This window comes from Bombina bombina, chromosome 8, assembly GCF_027579735.1.
Source record: "Bombina bombina isolate aBomBom1 chromosome 8, aBomBom1.pri, whole genome shotgun sequence".
NCBI classification, from domain to species: domain Eukaryota; kingdom Metazoa; phylum Chordata; class Amphibia; order Anura; family Bombinatoridae; genus Bombina; species Bombina bombina.
In genome coordinates, this window is record NC_069506.1 from 146,769,463 (window position 1) to 146,792,200 (window position 22,738).

The 22,738-nt window shown below is 39.6% G+C and overlaps 1 protein-coding gene across 1 annotated transcript in view; it reads right to left on the bottom strand.

Annotated features, from left to right (window-relative positions):
- The window catches only part of LOC128638049 (visinin-like), a 66,703-nt gene that overhangs the window by 39,061 nt on the left and 4,904 nt on the right, over positions 1-22,738 (bottom strand). The gene's annotated exons all lie outside the window — the stretch shown is intronic.

Genomic DNA, 22,738 nt, shown 5'->3' on the forward strand with positions numbered 1-22,738 from the left:
ATCTTATAACCGGCATATGGGTGGGGTTGATCTGGCAGATCAGCTGCTGCAGCCCTACCTAATTATGCGGAAGACAAGGGCCTGGTACAAAAAGGTTGCAATTTACCTAATGCAGATTGCAACCCACAACGCTTTTTTGTTGTTCAAAAAAGCAAACCCCGGAATGAAACTGACTTTTTTACAATTTCAGCTCCAGATCATTTCGGGGATTTTGTACCATGATGCACCTGCTCCCCGGGCGGTGATGGGAGAGAGCAGAGTTGGGGCTACTCATTTTATTTTTAAAATCCCCCCTACTGCCGCAAAGCAGAGACCACAAAAAAAATGCAGAGTCTGTACCAAGAGGGGGCAGAGAAGGGACACTGTATATCACTGTCCTGATTGCCCTGGACAGCCTGGACTCTGCATTGGGGACTGCTTCAAGCGGTACCATACAATGGTCAATTTTTAAAAAATAAATAAATTTGCTGTTATTTTTTTTTTGTTATGTTTACTGTTAAATTTTTTGTTATTTTTTTACTTTTAATATGCCAGATTTTTACATTTCACTAATATATTTTTTTTTCTAAAATGGGGCTGTTCTTTTTTTTTTTTTTTTACAAAAACCCCTGTCAAACCTATGCATGGGGACATAGGTGTACTCAGGGTGCCTAGCAGAAAACAACCTGTAGTATTTTTTTTGCACTAACTTACAACAGTCTCTCCTAAATCATAGTCAAAAAGCAATGTGTGTGTAAAAATGAAAATTGAAAAAATGCCACCATACACTTTCTCCAATTTTTTTAGCTAAAACAGTTACTTCAAATGCATCAAAGCACACCATATACAATACCTTGGGGTGTCAACATTTCAAAAATATGCACATTCATGGCAATAAATAAAAGTGGGGTTTACAATAGGCCCCAAACTAAAGATAGGCCTATCAGAAGAAATACTCTCACTTAATAACTAAAATCACAAGTCATAAAATTGTAACATAACCTTCCCAAAATCCTGGCAAACCTATGCATGGGGGGCATAGGTGTACTCAGGGTGCCTAGCAGAAAACAACCTGAAGTATTTTTTTGCACTAACTTACAACAGTCTCTCCTAAATCATAGTCAAAAAGCAATGTGTGTGTAAAAATGAAAATTGAAAAAATGCCACCATACACTTTCTCCAATTTTTTTAGCTAAAACAGTTACTTCAAATGCATCAAAGCACACCATATACAATACCTTGGGGTGTCAACATTTCAAAAATATGCACATTCATGGCAATAAATAAAAGTGGGGTTTACAATAGGCCCCAAACTAAAGATAGGCCTATCAGAAGAAATACTCTCACTTAATAACTAAAATCACAAGTCATAAAATTGTAACATAACCTTCCCAAAATCCTGGCAAACCTATGCATGGGGGGCATAGGTGTACTCAGGGTGCCTAGCAGAAAACAACCTGAAGTATTTTTTTGCACTAACTTACAACAGTCTCTCCTAAATCATAGTCAAAAAGCAATGTGTGTGTAAAAATGAAAATTGAAAAAATGCCACCATACACTTTCTCCAATTTTTTTAGCTAAAACAGTTACTTCAAATGCATCAAAGCACACCATATACAATACCTTGGGGTGTCAACATTTCAAAAATATGCACATTCATGGAAACAAATAAATTGGGGTATGTTAAAATACCCCCAAAAAGACAATAGGCAAAGAAAATATGTTAAATGTGAAAAAAAAATCACAAACGCATGTTGGACATTTGGCATTACACCCCCCGAACAAGCCAAGAAACTTATGCATAGGTGGTATCACTGTACTCAGGAGATGTTGGTGAACACATATTGGGGTCTTCTTTGGCAGTAACACATAACAGGAGCTGAGAATTCATGTCTAAAGTACAATGTGTGTGAAAAATAACACACAAAAAATGACTGCCTAATAGTTTGACAAAGAATTAGTGCATGGAAAGTGTTAAAATACCAGCATTTGAAATACCCTAGGGTGTCTACTTTTCAAAAATATATGGTTTGATGGGGGTAAATTACATTGGCCGGCTTCAGAAATGTCCTACATAGGACATGGGTGCATGGGATGTGAAAATTCCAAGTTGAAAAACTGGAATGCGCCCCCTAAAAATAAGGCCTTTTAGCCCCCAGAAAACCCAACACACCTATACATGGGTGGTATCACTGTACTCAGGAGATGTTGTTGAATACATATTGAGGTTTTTTTGGCAGTAACACATAACAGGGACTGAGAATATATGCCTAAAGTACAATGTGTGTGAAAAATAATGCAAAAAAATGACTACCTAAAAGTTTGACAAAGACTAGTGGTTGAATTAGTGCATGGAAAGTGTTAAAATACCAGCATTTGAAATACCCTAGGGTGTCTACTTTTCAAAAATATATGGTTTGATGGGGGTAATTTACATTGGCCGGCTTCAGAAATGTCCCAAATAGGACATGGGTGCATGATGACAGATGTGAAAATTCCAAGTTGAAAAACTGGAATGCGCCCCCTAAAATTAAGGCCTTTTAGCCCCCAGAGAACCCGACACACCTATACATGGGGGGTATCACTGTACTCAGGAGATGTTGTTGAATACATATTGAGGTTTTTTTTGGCAGTAACACATAACAGGGACTGAGAATATATGCCTAAAGTACAATGTGTGTGAAAAATAATGCAAAAAAATGACTACCTAAAAGTTTGACAAAGACTAGTGGTTGAATTAGTGCATGGAAAGTGTTAAAATACCAGCATTTGAAATACCCTAGGGTGTCTACTTTTCAAAAATATATGGTTTGATGGGGGTAATTTACATTGGCCGGCTTCAGAAATGTCCCAAATAGGACATGGGTGCATGATGACAGATGTGAAAATTCCAAGTTGAAAAACTGGAATGCGCCCCCTAAAATTAAGGCCTTTTAGCCCCCAGAGAACCCGACACACCTATACATGGGGGGTATCACTGTACTCAGGAGATGTTGTTGAATACATATTGAGGTTTTTTTTGGCAGTAACACATAACAGGGACTGAGAATATATGCCTAAAGTACAATGTGTGTGAAAAATAATGCAAAAAAATGACTACCTAAAAGTTTGACAAAGACTAGTGGTTGAATTAGTGCATGGAAAGTGTTAAAATACCAGCATTTGAAATACCCTAGGGTGTCTACTTTTCAAAAATATATGGTTTGATGGGGGTAATTTACATTGGCCGGCTTCAGAAATGTCCCAAATAGGACATGGGTGCATGATGACAGATGTGAAAATTCCAAGTTGAAAAACTGGAATGCGCCCCCTAAAATTAAGGCCTTTTAGCCCCCAGAGAACCCGACACACCTATACATGGGGGGTATCACTGTACTCAGGAGATGTTGTTGAATACATATTGAGGTTTTTTTTGGCAGTAACACATAACAGGGACTGAGAATATATGCCTAAAGTACAATGTGTGTGAAAAATAATGCAAAAAAATGACTACCTAAAAGTTTGACAAAGACTAGTGGTTGAATTAGTGCATGGAAAGTGTTAAAATACCAGCATTTGAAATACCCTAGGGTGTCTACTTTTCAAAAATATATGGTTTGATGGGGGTAATTTACATTGGCCGGCTTCAGAAATGTCCCAAATAGGACATGGGTGCATGATGACAGATGTGAAAATTCCAAGTTGAAAAACTGGAATGCGCCCCCTAAAATTAAGGCCTTTTAGCCCCCAGAGAACCCAACACACCTATACATGGGGGGTATCACTGTACTCAGGAGATGTTGTTGAATACATATTGAGGTTTTTTTTGGCAGTAACACATAACAGGGACTGAGAATATATGCCTAAAGTACAATGTGTGTGAAAAATAATGCAAAAAAATGACTACCTAAAAGTTTGACAAAGACTAGTGGTTGAATTAGTGCATGGAAAGTGTTAAAATACCAGCATTTGAAATACCCTAGGATGTCTACTTTTCAAAAATATATGGTTTGATGGGGGTAATTTACATTGGCCGGCTTCAGAAATGTCCCAAATAGGACATGGGTGCATGATGACAGATATGAAAATTCCAAGTTGAAAAACTGGAATGCGCCCCCTAGAATTAAGGCCTTTTAGCCCCCAGAGAACCCGACACACCTATACATGGGGGGTATCACTGTACTCAGAAGTTGTTGTTGAACACATATTGAGGTGTTTTTGCTCAGTAACATATAACAGGAACTGAGAATCCATGCCTAAAGTACAATGCGTGTGAAAAATAACACACCAAAATGACTACCCAAAAGTTTGACAAAGACTGGTGGTTGAATTAGTGCATGCAAAGTGTTAAAATACCAGCATTTGAAATACCCTAGGGTGTCTACTTTTTAAAAATATATGGTTTGATGGGGGTAATTTGCATTGTCCGGCTTCAGAAATGTCCCAAATAGGACATGGGTGCATGACGACAGATGTGAAAATTCCAAATTAAAAAACTGGAATGCGCCCCCTAAAAATAAGGCCTTTTAGCCCCCAGAGAACCCAACAGACCTATACATGGGTGGTATCACTGTACTCAGGAGATGCTGCTGAAGACATATTGGGGTGTTATTTGGCAGTAACCCTTAACGTTCTCAGTAAATGTATTCTTGAATTGCTATTTTGTCAAAAAATCACCATTTTTTTTTTTTTTTTTCAAACTTTGGCATAGATTGGTGGTAAAATAGTTGCATGGAAAGAGTCAAAATACTCCATGTTTAATACCTTAGGTTGTGTTCTTTTAAAAAATATATATATGTGAAGGGTTAATCAGGGATTCCTGACAGATATCAGTGTTCCAATGTAACTATCGCTAATTTTTTTAAAATTTTTTTGGAAATAGCAAAGTGCTACTTGTACTTATTGCCCTATAACTTGCAAAAAAAGCAAAGAACATGTAAACATTGAGTATTTCTAAACTCAGGACAAAATTTAGAAACTATTTAGCATGTGAGTTTTTTGGTAGTTGTTGAAGTGTAGGAGATTTTGAGGGTCAAAGTTAAAAAAGTGTGTTTTTTTCAATTTTTTCCTCATATTTTATAAATTTTTTTATAGTAAATTATAAGATATGATGAAAATAATGGTATCTTTAGAAAGTCCATTTAATGGCGAGAAAAACGGTATATAATATGTGTGGGTACAGTAAATGAGTAAGAGGAAAATTACAGCTAAACACAAACACCGCAGAAATGTAAAAATAGCCTTGGTCCCAAACGGACAGAAAATGGAAAAGTGCTGCGGTCATTAAGGGGTTAAAAATAAGCAAAACTATACATTTATTTTTTTTAAAAACTTTATGGGCTATATAAATAGATCATCTACAAAACATTTATGCAAAGAAAAAATGAGTGTATAATGTCCCTTTAAAAGTAAAATACCATAATAAGTAGGCTGACCATATTGCTGCTTTAAGAAGGGACACATATAAAAAATACATTTGTCTGGGTTTTTATACAAAACATTTCTTTAAACAGCCCTGAAAACAGCTCTGACATATGTATTTTTCATATGTGTCCCTTTTTAAAGTGGCAATATGGTCACCCTAATAATAAGGGGTTCGTGAAACAAAAACATTGTGAGGACCAGGGAGCACACGTTAAAGTCACCGCTAGCAGCATACATTTACTCTAGTGAACATACCGGCCCTTCCAAATACCCCCTGTGCTTGGTACAGTCTATCACGGGTGGGATGAACTTTGAACCTACTATGAATGCTAGACAGCAAAATAAATAAATAGATATGTATGTTAGAAAAAAAAATGAATGCACCAAATTTGCGCCCCCCTGCAGGGGTGCCCTTAGGCAGTCGCTTAGATGCCTCTATTGAAGCACCGGCCCTGAGCAGACAGGTTTTCTACTTGCAAACCTTCTTGCCTGCTATTATGATACACTTTGCCGTTAATGCTATCAGAACAGACATGCAGATATTTTATTATTAGACACCTTTACATAACTTATTTTCCAAGCATGTTTCCTATTTGTTGCAATTGTATTTTTTTTTATTGCTAGCATTCTCATTTGATGTGCAATATATCATATATTGGGGCCCTTGACACAACTATATATGTTAATGGACAGATTGCCCACTAGCGAAATAGGTGAAGCAATCAATGCTCAGTAAACTTCTTGCATTTACAATTAGGCACCTCAGTCTCAAGAGCTTTTATGAATCTAGCTCATTGTTTTATATATGCAAGAGCTCCATTATATCTAATTTTTCACATGAAAAGAGGTAAGATGAACAATATAATAAAGCAAAATTTGCTATCAAAATGACAGTAGTAAATATTTCCAAGACATTCATTTTGCATGATTTTTTTTTTAAATGCAATGATTTATTTCTAAGGCACATGTGAATTTTTTTTCAAGATATATAATGTATATTAGTTTCTAGTGGAACTTTCATAAGTAGTTTATTATTTAATCTTCACAATTGTAAAGTTGGCTTGTTCTCAAATAAAGAGTTGGCTGTTGTGCTAAAAATTCAGTCATTAGAAACTTATATTTGAGGCTACTTTAAACAAAGTATTGTGCTGTTTCAATATACAAACATTGTTAACTGATGCTGGCTACTTGCAACACATAAATAATTATAATTAATATCAACTAAAACTAGTAAGCCATTGTTTTGTCACTAAATTGAACCATTCAAGTTGTTATTGTTGAAATTTGTGTGTACTTATTTGCCAAGATAAATAAAGTATGATCTAAAAAAGAAATACAACTCAAATGCACGAAAACTGGCGTCCAGGGCACGTCTGCATGATATTATGCCAGCTTGGCATAAGTGCTACACAGCACAGTCTGAAAAGTCTTATTTTCCATTGGAAACAAGAAAACATTCTATTTACCCTTAATTTATTAAATTAAAAATCTAGCAATGTATCTATGGTATCAGGATATCTGTCCCTGAAAATGAATATTCTCCAATGTTCTCCAAATTAAGTATGAGTAATCCTTTCAAGGATATGCCTTCTGCTTTTTAATATATCTTTTTTTGTAAGTTAAATGCATTGCCATAGAAAAGGCCTCACACAATTGGACCTCTAAACAATTTAGTTTTAAATATTTAGTGTATTATTATTATTTATTGTAGAATATTTAAATGGATTTAGGTCTGATGCAGTTCTTTGCCAAACTCTCTCTGGCTGTACTCTTGTTACCATTGGCTCCTTTTGGTTTGATTTTTGATTTTCTTGACATGTTGCACAATTATTGACCATGTCTTCAATCTGTGAATTCATTTCAGGCCAATATAAGAGATCCCTAGCACGTATTTTACACAAGGCTATTCCAAAATGCCCTATATGCAGTTTTCTTATTTCTTTCCTGAGCTCTGGGGGAAGCACAATTCTCTCCCCTTTAAAAACAATCCCATCAATTATTGACAGTTCTTTTCTTACATTCCAGTAAGGTTTTAAGTCAACATTCTCTTTGGCTTTTGAGTTTGGCCATCCTTGCCTTATTATTGTGATCAAATTGGCCATAGCTGCATCCTTTTCTGTTGCTAGCTGTATTTCTTTAAGTTTCTCATCAGTTGCAGGTAATTGTGAAAGTAAAGAGTGCACATGCTCTTCCAAGTCCCTTTCCTCTCTTTCGTCTTGTCCAGGCTTAAATGTCCTTGAAAGCATATCAGCTACTGGAATTATATTGCCAGGTACATATACTACATGCATATCATATTTTGGTATTCTTAGGATCATTCTTTGCAGCCTTGGTGGAGTGGACACAAGTGTTTTTTCCATGATGCTCATAAGTAGTTTATGATCAGTCTCAACTGTGACTTTCTGCCCATAGATGTATTGATGAAACTTATCACAATCAATTACAATGGCCAACATTTCTTTTTCTATTTGGGCATAGTTGCGTTGCGTAGGAGTCATTGATCTGGAAGCATATGCAACAGGCCTGCCTTCCTGCATTAGCACTGCTCCTAAACCAAACTGAGAGGCATCAACCTGTATTGTTACCTCCTTCTGGGGGTCAAAATATTGTAATCCAGTTTCCGATGAACGCACAATAAGACCTTTGACATATTTAAGAACTTTGTAATAACTCCTTAATTTACCATGCGATCCAGTTCCTCTTTGAGTTTGTCTTTTATGGCAATTGGAATCCATCTTGGTGAATGAATTACTGGATGTGTATCTGGTTTTAGTTTAATGCTTCATTCACCAGGCAAACAACCTAGCCCTTGAAACACATCTGAAAATAGTTCCTTAACTTGTTGCTTAATTAAACCTTTGTTATACTGATCAACAGTCATGACAATTTTTTAAGATTTAACGGTTTACAGGCTCTGACATGCCATTTTTAAGAAAAAGTTTCCAATTTACTTCTATTATCAAATTTGCTTAATTCCTATGATATTCTGTGTTGAAGAGATACCTAGGCAGGCAACTGGAGCACTACATGGTAGTAAATAGTGCTGCCATCTAGTGCTTTTGCAAATAGGTAACATTCTTGCAAAACTGCTGCCATATACTGCTCCAGAAATGGGCAGTCTCCTAGTCTTATGTTCCTGCTTTTCAACCAAAAATACCAAGAGTATGAATAAAAATTGATTATAGAAGTAAATTAGAAAGTTGTTTAAAATTACATGCTCTATCTGAATCATGAAAAAAAAAATTGGTTTTCAGGACTTCCGGTGGGCGGGCCAAGGAGTAAGCAGCTCTGAGTGTGAGCTCCGGAGCTGTTCAGCAGAAATACCAATTCTAACTAACCTGCCCGTGGCACTTCTATCTGCCCTAGCAGAATAATACCCTCCTAGGAGCCCAGGTGCACTTTGGCCTTGATACATGGGGTATCCGGCACCTTCGGCACTGGTCTAACACCACAGACCCCCGCCGCAAGTCAAACAGCACACAAAGTGCATTTGTAAATAGATACGCCACAATACCGCACTCTGACACGGAGGTAGTATCTGGATAAGGCGCCTGCTGTAACCCGAAGAGAGATAGAAAGCTGGGCAGCGCCTTTTCCCCCTGAGCGGCAACCCGGTATCCCAGCGGTGAAGGGACCGGCTCCCTGCCCCACGCATACCTGTGCTCCATACAGGGGTTAACTGAGAGGCGGAGGAGAGACGGAGTTCGGGTGAGCAAACCTCTACATATACCTGCCGGTGGGGACTTGAGAGGAGCGGAGGAGTGGAGGGTGAGGCCATCGCATTAAAGGAGCAGGCTCACTCTTTTTGCAGCAGCGATCCTCATTTGGCGCGAAAAGCCCCGGGCGCCATCTTGCCCCCACGCATAGCCGGCTGCTTCAGTTTTCACACGGACACCTATTCACTGCCGCACAACTGGCTGATCCCCTGTCTGCCTCCGGACAGCATTTGGAATACAGTGAAGCGGCTCACCACCTGAGACGAAACGAAGACAGGGTAAAGTACTTTACATGCACCCCTGCATAGGCCCGCTACATACCTCCTTGAGGCACGTCTCTGTCAAGGGCTAGAACACCCCATCACTAGAGTCATTACATCCCCCTAGTTGGAGGACCCACCACTTTGCTTAAACTGCCCCTGTCTGTACAACACCGGGCCAGACACACTGTTCTTTCTCATATCTGATAGAGGGGAATATCATCCAGATAGCGAGTGGTGTGGGGGCTAGATTTTTGGATTGCCTCTGATAGACAGAGCCACAGTCTGGATGTGAGGGAAAGGCTTACACTCTACAACTTTAAGTGAAACCTATACACTGGGACTGAAAGTTTAGCCACCCTCTTCACAACCTTGGCTAATCACTTTGCTAGCCTTAATTAATCAGGCTGTGACTTTGGACTTAACACATAGGAGAATAACTTCTGATTTTGGGCTCTCCTGGAAGATCAGAACGCACTGAAGCCTATACTTTTAAAGGCACTGAGAGGGGTTTATATGTTTTGTTTCTTTATGGTTTTGTTTATCTGCACAGTGCTTTTTCTCTTTTTATGTGTATGCTTTGTTTTTGCTATTTGCTCACTGAAAAGCCATTAGATCACACTGCATTGGTACATGGATAGATTCCTGTCTGGGGGAAAAATGTCAGGCAAAAATAAAAATGTAAACAAGAACAGGGGAGCTGCTGACCACCTGCAGTAAACAACCCCTGGGGGGCAGGAAATTGCTGCAAATTCCATAGACACCCATGCAGTGGTTCAGCAGCTTTCCTCTATCTTTCTCCCAAAAATGGAAAACCTCCAGAGGGGTCTGGACCATCTGACTGGAGAGATGAAGCAGTTCTCTGTCAGATTCACCGAAATGGAGGACAGGGTGTCAGGGTTAGAGGATACCTCAGTAACACACGACACACAGCTAGATGCCCTACTGAAGCAAAACATTAATCTGCACCAAAGGTTAGAAGACCTGGAAAACAGGTCTCGCCGCAACAACTTGCGCATACTAGGTATCCCTGAGAGTGTGAAACCCAAAGATCTTATCTGTTTTATAGAGGAGACCCTACCTAGGCTCTTAAAAATAACACCAGCTGTGTTCAAAGGCAGCGTAGAAAGGGCGCACAGAATAGGCCCAGAGAGACAAACTGATAGGGGTAATACTCAACCCAGACAGGTTATGATCAGGTTGCTACACTTTCAGCTTAAAGTGGAGATGCTGCGAGCCTTTAGGAAAGCTTCCCCTGTTTTGTTTGATGGCTCTAAGCTATTAATCTTTCAAGACTTCTCTTCTGAGCTAATGAGAAAGCGTAAAGAGTTTTCCCCAATCTGTTCTGAATTGAATAGAAAAGGGAAAAAAGTGTACCTCCTTTACCCCGCTAGACTGAAGCTTCTGACCCCCTCCGGCCCTAAATTTTTTGATACCCCACAAGAAGCCAATGTGTATCTAAATAGTGTGGGAGACAGGGAAGGTGCAGACTCACCCAGATCATCCCGCTCTGACCCAGGGTGAGAGGTGGGGGGGGAGGGAGGATGGTAACTGTGTATTTTATACCCGGGGTAAAGGTTAACTTTATCCCTAACCGCTATATTTTATTGTTATATCAATGTGTTTAATATCTATGTTTAACAGGGAAAATAGTTTGACTCGTTATGTTATACTTTCCTATGCTGCACTGGCTATATGCGACATGATACTTAGTTTAATTAAGCACTCTCACACACCTTGCATGCTCATTGTTGGTTGTAGGATCTATTTGTATATGCTACTCTTTTTAAATGCTGCAGCCAAAATATTAATACTTTCTCTCAGGAATGGATCACTGGCTCTATATCTGGATGTGGCGTATCCAGTATGCATTAGTTTAAATGTTCATTACAAAGAAGATGTAGAAAGCAAACTCCATTCTAGAGTGCTTTGTAATCTGTCAGGTTTCCTTTCAGAGCTGCAGATAACAGGCGTGCTTATATCTAGGATACTGCACAATGTGTGTGAACCAATTGTGGATACAAGTAGAAAGGTGAGAAGGGTTTCCTTTTTTTTTTTTTTTTTTTCTTCTCTCTCCTCCTCCCTCACAGGGTACTGATGCGATCTGAACTCACATGACATCACCTAGATGGCGGTAAGATTTATATCATGGAATGTAGGGGGGATTAATTCTCCCGCTAAGAGAAGTACTATACTGACACATTTAAGACGCTTAGGAACTGACATTGCACTACTGCAGGAGACATACCTATCTGATGCAGAACATGAGAAACTGAAGAGAGATTGGGTGGGGGAAGTGAAACATATCTCTTACACTAATTCGAGTAGGGGCATCGCTATACTGTTTGGGAAAAGAGGGAACTTTGAAATCTTACACACACTTAAGGATAAGGAGGGCAGATTTCTAGTAGTTAAGGTTAGAATAAATCAGAAGGTGCTAGTAGTATGCAACATATACGCCCCAAACTGTAAATCTACAGCCTTCTGGACACGACTTATACAAACACTTATGCCTTTCACGGGCTCCGAGATTATCCTCGGGGGTGACTTTAACTTAGCTTCAAACCCCGTCTGCGATAGAATGAGAGATCAGGAACGTACAACGGGTGGCTGTCGGTCAGGGTGCACTGGCACTTTTGAACGCAAAATCTTCTCTAGAATCTCTAACTCCTTACAGCTAGTGGATGTTTGGAGGTTAAGGAATGCGGAAAGTAGAGATTTTACATGTATCTCTAGAGCTACCCCAACACTATCGCGCATAGATTTATTTATGACATCCTCTGGCATGATTCCAAGGATTACTAAAACCAAAATCCACAACGTGGTGGTCTCTGACCATGCCCCAGTTGAACGTATCCTCGCGGTCGGAACCGTGATTGCAAATAAGCAGACGCTCAGATTCCCAAGCTTCCTTTACACATCTGACGCTTTTTCCAAGCATCTAACACATGCATGCAGCGACTTCTATACAGACAACCAAGCTCACCGAGACAATCCAGAATTGTTTTGGAATACGGTGAAAGCGGTTTTAACGGGCGACATTATCTCTTATGTGGCCGCCCTACGGAGAAAAACCCAAACCAGGTTGCAAAAACTACAAGAGGCCTTAACGGAAGCTTACCAGGCTTACTGTGGCAACCCATGTCAGGTCCTGAGGGACAAGTGCCTTGAGAGCAAGGGAGAACTAGATGGGTTTCTGGGTCACCAAGCGGTTACACAACTCCTCAGAACCCAGGCAAAGTATTATAGAGAAGGAGACAGATCGGGTAGGCTATTGGCCTCACTGATTAAAAAGCGGACTGCTCGTAGGCCTATTGCGGCGATCACCCACCGCAACAAGACACATAAGACCCCAGAGTCTATAGTGGCGGCCTTGGCGGATTACTATACCACCCTATATGCTAGCCAAACGAAGCCTCCCCAGGAGGTTGTAACATCCTTTTGGAGAGATCTTGATCTCCCACAACTCAAGGAAGAACAGGTGACGGCCCTCAACTCACCTATCTCTCCTGAGGAAATTTTAAAATCTATATCCTCCATGTCCAACGGGAAGGCAGCAGGCCCCGACGGCCTCCCTGTTGAGTTCTTCAAAATGCTGAAGACCCAGATTACACCTACCTTGACTACTTTGTACAATCTATACTATACAGAGCTGGCGCCTCCTTCTCAGACGTTTACAATGGCGCATGTGTCATTGATTCCGAAGCCTGGGAAGGACCCGGGGCTCCCTGAGTCCTATCGTCCCATCTCCCTACTCAATTCGGATTACAAGATACTGATGAAGATCCTGGCTGACAGGCTGAAAGTAATCTTGACCGACATTATTCACTCGGACCAGACCGGATTTATGTGCCGCAGAACATCCGTGACTAATGTGCGAAGAGTGTTGCATGCCATAGCGCATTATGAAAGGGACTCGGAGCTTCCCACAGCGCTAGATAAGCCGGAGGCCTTCCTGCTATCCCTGGATGCGGAGAAGGCCTTCGATAGGGTGGAGTGGAGCCACTTGCTGGATGTAATGCGACGCTTTGGCTTCTCGGGACCCTTTCTTCAGTATGTCAGCAACATCTACAAAGCCCCATGGATCTCCATCATGGCTAATGGCTTGTTTTCACCGCGTATTACCTTACAAAGGGGCACCCATCAAGGGTGTCCCTTATCTCCACTCCTCTTCAACCTGGCCTTAGAACTTCTGGCTGTTAAACTACGCAAGGTATATCCAGGTATGAGGCTGGGAAATGAGAAAATGCATCTAGCAGTATATGCGGATGACATGCTCCTATTTGTGGAGCACCCAGCAAAGCACATCCCAAAAATCCTGGCGACAATTGAGGCCTTTGGGTCCTTTTCAGGATACAGGATAAATAAAACGAAATCGGAAATCCTGTGGCTTCGGAAGCGTAAGGCGCAGATAGGCTCGTATCCGTTTCAGGAAGCTAAAGACACTTTGACTTACTTGGGCATTCAATTGTCCACCAACAGACAAGTCTTATACCATAATAATGTTACACAGGTGTGTCGTGAACTGGCCCAAACCTTGGAAGGGTGGAGGAACCTACCGGTCTCCCTCACAGGACGAATCAACTTGGTAAAAATGGTTATCTTACCACGTATCCTGTATCCCCTCTTGATGCTACCTTTTTTGATTACAAGAAAGGATCTGGCGACATACACAAAGGCCCTATCTAAGTTTCTATGGAAGGGAGGCAGACCTAGGATAGCTCTAATGAAATTATATGCACGACCCTCCTCTGGTGGGCTGGGTCTTCCCGACCTGAAGCTATACAACTGGGCAACACTTAGCCGCCTCATGTTGGACTGGCAACTAAAAACAGAGCACTTTTATACGTATGAACTAGAGAGAAATGCTTTGGGGGATTTGATCCCTCATTCCTGCCATACGCCCCACTTAATGACATTCCTATGGAGGTCAGAGATAGCTTTCTTTATAAAGATGTGTTGAGAGCATGGCGACTAGCCCTGGGACACACTGGCCGACGGCACGTGTCCCCCAGACTAACCCCGTTGAGAAATAACACTTGTTTCCCCCCCGGAATGGACACCTCCCCGTTTACCATTTGGGAAGCTAAGGGTTTATGTTCGGTGGGGGATGCTTTAGACATCCCTAGAAAATGTGTCAGGTCTTTTGAGTAGCTGCAGACTCAATATGGGCTACCTCGGACCCACTTCTATGCCTATCTCCAGTTGAGGTATTATGTCGGTCAACTAATTAGGGAAGAACCACAATTCTGGGAACCGCACGTATTTAGCGCGTCGGTCTCCACTTTCAAGCTTGGAAGCTTTTCTATCTCGGGGATATATACAACACTGCTGAACCAGGTTGAATCTAAGCATTTAACACTATTGGAAAACAAATGGAGGGGACAATTAGAAAGGGAAAATATGTCAGAACTAATCCAACACAGTATAGAGAACGTTAAAAGGGCAACGTTATCTATGACACTGAGAGAATCCCAGATAAGAATGCTGCATAAAGACTACATTATCCCACGAAGACTAGCTAAATGGAAGCTTGGGGTGGTAAATAAGTGCAGTAAGTGCGGGATTAACGACCTGGATTTCCTTCATTACTTCTATACCTGCCCACGAGTTAGACAGTTCTGGGGAAAGATAGCTTACTGGATCACAAACGTCATCAAAATCAGGGTTAAGTTAGAAGTGGAGCAAATTTGCTTCTTGGATTGGGAGGAACAAGACGCTAGGCACATCTCAATACTAACTACCATAATTTTAATCGCCAGAAAGACTATTCTTGGGGTCTGGACCGGGAATGCTGCTCCTACCTTTTAATGCATTTAAACACAACGTACACAAACAACTGATTACTGAACAGCTAGACACTAAGATGGACACCGACAGACGACTTAGACACTTTATTACTAAATGGCGGAAATATATTGAAACCCTAACTATAGACTCACAAAAACAGCTATTGCTCCCCTTTGCCCATACTGAATACATGCTGACAGCCTCTTTGAGAGGAGAATGGAGATTCCTGCAACAGACAAGAGGGGGTGGGGGGGGGGAGGAGAGAGAGAACATCTCTATCTAGGGAGTTGGAGATTTTTTTTTTTTTTTTTCTCTATATACCACAAAGTATGACCCAGAGCAGCTTTATTATAAGATGATGGAATTAGCATCATATGGTTATTGAGTTTAAATGTAGTTAGGTTATGTCTGAGTTCTGGGAGAGGGGAGTGGGGGGGATAGGAGAGGGAAAGTTAAAGCATGTTACTACCAATTAAAGGATGAGGAGGAATAACTGAAAACCAAGAAATGGGACATGAGAGATTGCTATATGGCATTATCCGATACTGTACCTACCTATACTTAACTGTACAAATGTTCATTTACTCATGATAATGCTGTCTTTGATGTAAAACTGTAATCACATCTGTTCCTTTTCTTTTGTAACTGAAAATCAAAAAATGGGACATGAGAGATTGCTCCATGGCATTATCTGATACTGTACCTACCTATACTTAACTGTACAAATGTTCATTTACGCATGATTATGCCGTCTTTGATGTAAAACTGTAATCATATCTGTTCATTATCTTTTGTCCTTAATAAAAAAGAATTATAAAAAAAAAGAAAATTGGTTTTCATTTAAATTTAAATATCAGGCAGGAACCAATGCGAGATACATTGAAACAAACGGGAACATAAAAGCCCATACCAATAACTGGGTTATCTCTAGAGGATATCAGGAAAAAAAAATGGATAATATTAAGGAAAATAAAACTCCAGGTCCAAATGGAATACACCCAAGGGTTTTAAGGGAATTTTGCCCTGTTATAGCTAAAGCTCTACTCTTAATTTTTCAAGACTCATTATCCTCCGGCATAGTACCCCAGGACTGGTGAAAAGTTGATGTAGTGCCACTTTTTAAAAAAGGAAGCAGGGCTGATCTAGGAAGCTATAGACCAGTTAGTCTGACATCGGTAGTGGGGAAGATACCTACTGTATAAGTGATTGCAAGGGATTATATTGATGAGTATATTTGTGTAAACAAGATTATGAGTCCAAATCAGCATGTTTTTATGAGAAATAGATTATGACAAATTAATCTTATTAGATCATATGAGAAAGTAAGTAAACATATAGATAAAGGGGAATCAGTTAATGTGATATACTTGGATCTTGCAAAGGCTTTTCATGCAGTGCAACATGAAGAGATTATTTTACAAAATTAAGGGATTTGGAATAGCTGAAAATGTTAGCTCATGAATAAATAACTGGATAAAACACTGGGAGCAATGAGTAGTAGTAAACGGATCATACTCATACTTAGATTGGACAAAGGTAATGTGTGGAGTCCCCAGGGATCAATACTGGGCCCACTTCTTTTTAATATTTTTTATTAATGACTATAAGCAAGGATTAAATAGCAACATCTCTATTTTTGCAGATGATACAAAGTTGTGTATAGTCATTAGATCAGTGCAGGATGAAATTGCTTTGCAAGGGGATTTACAAAAATTGGAAGAATCATGGGCTGGTAAATGGAAATTGAGATTTAATACTGGAAAATGTAAGGTTCTGCATTTTGGAAGTAAACATAAACAGGCAACCTATTATTTAAAAGGGACTAGACTTAACAAAACAGAGAGGAAAGAGATTTGGGCATACTCATAGTTAACAAGGTAAAGATTTGAAGATACTAGCATGTATTAAAGGCATTTATTAAAGGGAGGAAAACATAATTCTGTTACTAAATAAATCCCTGGTAAGAGCTCACCTTGAGTATGGAGTGCAGTTATGTTGAGCAATTTTAATTTTTGCAGACTTAGAAAACATTTACAGAAGGGCCACAAAACTAATAAGGGGAATTGAGAATTTAAGAGGAGAGTTTAGTCAAACTGGGCCTGTTTTTCCTAGAAAAAAGGTGATATGATTATTTTATATAAATATATTCAAGGCCCATTTATTTAGTGGCAGTGTGTTGGGGTGCATCCTATTTATTGATGTAGCACCCCCAAATCTCAGAGATGTCAGCTGCCATGAAATCGGTGAGGGGTAAAAAATATTTTTCCTTTATGGCCAACATTTTACACCCTGACAATTTTTGTTAATTTGAAACCTCTTTGAAAACATTACAAGCAAACATTTAATGTCAGTGCATCCATAAGGCAGACCAGCCAGATGCTTGCAGCAAGGCATAGAAAAATAATGCTGCTTTTTGTTTTAAAGGGACATGAAACTCAAACCTTTTATTTAATGATTCAGATAGAGCATGCAATTTCAGTTCCAAGTTACTGCTATTATCAAATTTGCTTTATTCTTTTGGCAACAACGCACATCTGGTGAGCCAATTATAATAGGCATATATGTGCAGCCACCAATTAGCAGCTAGCTCACAGTAGTGCATTGCTGCTTAAGTGCCTACCTAAGTATATTTTCAACAAAGAATGCCAAAGAACAAAGCATATTAGATAACAGGTGTCAAGTGAAAATTTACTTAGTATATTTATGTGAAACACTATTTTTTTTTTTACTTTATCTTTCGTTTAAATTTATGTTTATTTTTTTTTAATTTTTTTTTAATATCATTGACTTCCAAAGGCTGGCCAAAATAGTACACATCATAGGGCAAGGACAATAATATTCTGTCATATACACTCAATAAAATGTGTGTGTGTGTGTATATATATATATATATATATATATATATATATATATATATATATATATATATATATATATATATGTGTGTGTGTGTGTACAGTATCTCACAAAAGTGAGTACACCCCTCTCATTTTTTTTTTAAATATATTATTATATCTTTTCATGAGTCAACACTGAAGAAATTACACTTTGCTACAATGTAAAGTAGTGAGTGTACAGCCTGTATAACAGTGTAAATTTGGTGTCCCCTCAAAATAACTCAACACACAGCCATTAATGTCTAAACCGTTGGCAGCCCTAAGTGGAAATGTCCAAATTGGGCCCAAAGTGTCAATATTTTGTGTGGCCACCATTATTTTCCAGCACTGCCTTAACCCTTTTGGGCATGGAGTTCACCAGAGCTTCACAGGTTGCCACTGGAGTCCTCTTCCACTCCTCCATGATGACATCACGGAGCTGGAGGATGTTAGAGACCTTGAGCTCCCCCAACCTTCCATTTGAGGATGCCCCACAGATACTCAGTAGGGTTTAGGTCTGGAGACATGCTTGGTCAGTCCACCACCTTTACTCTCAGCTTCTTTAGCAAGGCAATGATTGTCTTGGAGGTGTGTTTGGGGTCGTTATAATGTTGGAATACTGCCCTGCAGCCCAGTCTCCGAAGGGAGGGGATCATGCTTTACTTTAGTATGTGACAGTACATGTTGGCATTCATGGTTCCCTCAATGAACTGTAGCTCCACAGTGCCGGCAGCACTCATGCAGGCCCAGACCATGACACTCCCATCACCATGCTTGACTGTAGGCAAGACACACTTGTCTTTGTACTCCTCACCTAGTTGCCGCCACACATGCTTGACACCATCTGAACCAAATAAGTTTATCTTGGTCTCATCAGACCTCAGGACATGGTTCCAGTAATCCATGTCCTTAGTCTGCTTGTCTTAAGCAAACTGTTCGCCGGCTTTCTTGTGCATCATCTTTGGAAGAGGCTCACTTCTGGGACGACAGCCATGCAGACCAATTTGATGCAGTGTGCGGCGTATGGTCTGAGCACTGACAGGCTGACCCCCACCCCTTCAACCTCTGCAGCAATGCTGGCAGCACTCATACATATATTTCCCAAAGACAACCTCTGGATATGACGCTAAGCACATGCACTCAACTTCTTTGGTCGACCATGGCAAGGCCTGTTCTGAGTGGAACCTGTCCTGTTAAACCACTATATGGTCTTGCACACAGTGCTGCAGCTCAGTTTCAGGGTCTTGGCAATCTTCTTAAAGCCTAGGCCATCTTTATGTAGAGCAACAATTCTTTTTTTCAGATCCTCCGAGAGTTCTTTGCCATGAGGTGCCATGTTGAACTTTCAGTGACCAGTATGAGAGAGTGTGAGAGCGATAACACAAAATTCAACACACTTGCTCACCATTCACATCTGAGACCTTGTAATACTAATGAGTCACATGACACCGGGGAGGAAAATGACTAATTGGGCCCAATTTGGACATTTCCACTTAGAGGTGTACTCACTTTTGTTGCCAACAGTTTAGACATTAATGGCTGAGTGTTGATTTATTTTGAGGGGACAGCAAATGTACACTGTTATACATGCAGTACATATAATGTGATAAAAGAGCAGCACACACCAACCAATGTGACAAATGCCGGTGCTCTACTTGGTAATAGATAAACCAACTCCACTGGAAATCAGAACCTGATGTGGATCCTGTATGATCTCCAAAAAAAGTAGGCACACAGGAACTTTAAGCAAACATCTTTTACTGCATGAGGTTTCGGCCACACACATGAAAAAACAAGTATACAATTAACACCACAAATACCCCTTTATCCCCTTAATGACCAGACCATTTTTCAATTTTCTTACCCTTAAGGACAAGGGCTATTTTTACATTTCTGCAGTGTTTGTGTTTAGCTGTAATTTTCTTCTTACTCATTTACTGTACCCACACTTATTATACACCGTTTTTCTCGCCATTAAATGGAATTTCTAAAGATATCATTATTTTCATCATATCTTATAATTTACTATAAAAAAAAATATATAATATGAGGAAAAAATGGGAAAAAACACACTTTTTTCAAAATTAGCTATAGTTACATTAGAACACTAATATCTGTCAGGAATCCTTAAATATCCCTTGACATTTATAATTTTATTTTTAGAAGACAACCCAAAGTATTAATCTAGGCCCATTTTGGTATATTTCATGCCACTATTTCACCGCCAAATGTGATCAAATAAAAAAAATTGTTTACTTTTTCACACATTTTGTCACAAACTAGGTTTCTCACTGAAATTATTTACAAACAGCTTGTGCAATTATGGCACAAATGGTTGTAAATGCTTCTCTGTGATCCCCTTTGTTCAGAAATAGCAGATTTATATGGCTTTGGGGTTGCTTTTTGGTAATTAGAAGGCCGCTAAATGCCGTTGCGCACCACACGTTTATTATGCTCAGCAGTGAAGAGGTTAGGGAGCTTGTAGGGTTATTTTTAGCTTTAGTATAGTGTAGTAAACAACCCCAAGTATTGATCTAGGCCCATTTTGGTATATTTCATGACACCATTTCCCCGCCAAATGCGACTAAATAAAAAAAAAAACGTTAAATTTTTCACAATTTTAGGTTTCTCACTGAAATTATTTACAAACAGATTGTGCAAATATGGCACAAATTGTTGTAAATGCTTCTCTGGGATCCCCTTTGTTCAGAAAAAGCACACTTATATGGCTTTGGCATTGCATTTTGGTAATTAGAAGGCTGCTAAATGGCGCTGCGCACCACACGTGTAATATGCCCGGCAGTGAAGAGGTTAATTAGGGAGCTTGTAGGGAGCTTGTAGGGTTAATTTTAGCTTTAGTGTAGTATAGTAGACAACCCAAAGTATTGATCTAGGCCCATTTTGGTATATTTAATGCCACCATTTCACCGCCAATAGCGATCAAATAAAAAAAATTGTTTACTTTTTTCCTAATTTTTTTTTACAAACTTTAGGTTTCTCACTGAAATCATTTACAAATAGATTGTGCAATCATAGCACAAATGGTTGTAAATGCTTTTCTGGAATCCCCTTTGTTCAGAAATAGCAGACTTATATGGCTTTGGCGTTGCTTTTTGGCAATTAGAAGGCCGCTAACTGCCGCTGTGCACCACACTTGTAATATGCCCAGCAGTGAAGGGGTTAATTAGGTAGCTTGTAGGGAGCTTGCAGGGTTAATTTTAGCTTTAATGTAGAGATCAGCCTCCCACCTGACACATGGGGTGTATTTATAGGCATTTTGAGGTTTGGGAAACTTTGCCCCTCCTGTTAGGATTGTATATCCCATACGTCACTAGCTCATGGACTCTTGCCAATATGAAAGAAATTAATTTATCAGGTAAGTTCTTACATAAATTATGTTTTTTCAAATGCGCTTCATGGACACGCTGTCTAGTCACAGCCTGCCTGATTGCGCCATTGATGTGAATGCAGCTTGCTCCCGCTCTGATCTGGTAGCGGGAGCAAGCTACATTCACTTCAATGGAGCAATCAGGCGGGCTGTGACTAGATAGCGAGCCCACAAAGCGCATTTGAAAAACAAGACCCGCTCAGTAGAATCTTGAGCGGAGTTCAACTTTGGGATAAAAAAATCAGGAAATGCTTTAGATGTATAAAGGTGCCGCTAAGATAATGCTATATAATTCTGCACCATGTGCAGAATTATATATCATTATTTTGAATGTTTACTGTCCCTTTAAGGTGCTTAATCATAGATAAATACACAATACACTACCATCTTTAAAACTATATTCATCCAATCTGAAGTGTTAAGTATGTATAGCAAACAAACATATGCTAACTAAGAAGATGCAGAGAATAATCAATTTATATATATATATATATATATATATATACACAGTATATATATATATATATATATATATATATATATATATATATATATATATATATACACACAGTATATATTTATATACACACATGAAAAAGTACATTTAGGTGTCATACCTATAACTGTGTGACACCATCACCATGCAGCGTAGCACTTTATCACCACGGAGAGTATAGTCCCTTTTCACTACAAGACTGCAGCAGCGACTCTGCGCTTGTGAGTAAAATGTTACTGCTCAAGTTAAAGCCTAGGGTGCGTTAACATCTGGAGAATGGATAACACGACTGCGCTAAATCCGTCACCGGAAACTAAAATTAAATATTACTTTGATACAGGAGTATAGCTATAGAATTTTCTGAGGCTTCAACTGAGACCTGCTCACACCTTTAGGAGGACCATGAAGCCCTACAATCAGTAGTTTCATCACTCCACCTGCATTGTGTCTGCCCCTATGTGTGTCCCTCTGCAAACTAGACTTACAGTTTCAGGAAAGTGTTTGGATTTGCCTTTTCAATACGGTGGCAGGTTTTTCAAGATGACTATGTACCTGTAAGGAAAAATCTACAACCATATTTGTGCAGGAAGCCTGTGCAAAAACACTGGCATAGACTAACCAAGGGGGGACAGATGACTCTCATTTAAAGAGAAGCAGCTCCTCGCCTTACTATGTAGCTGCTGACTCTGATTACAAACAGCCAGAAAGGGCAGTGTTGAATTGTGGAGCCCTAATGCAGCCTTTGCCCTGGGGTCCAGCAAGGTCTAGTTATGCCCCTGCTTTGAAAAATAATTATATATTTAGTAGGCACAGCATTTTAAATAATCATA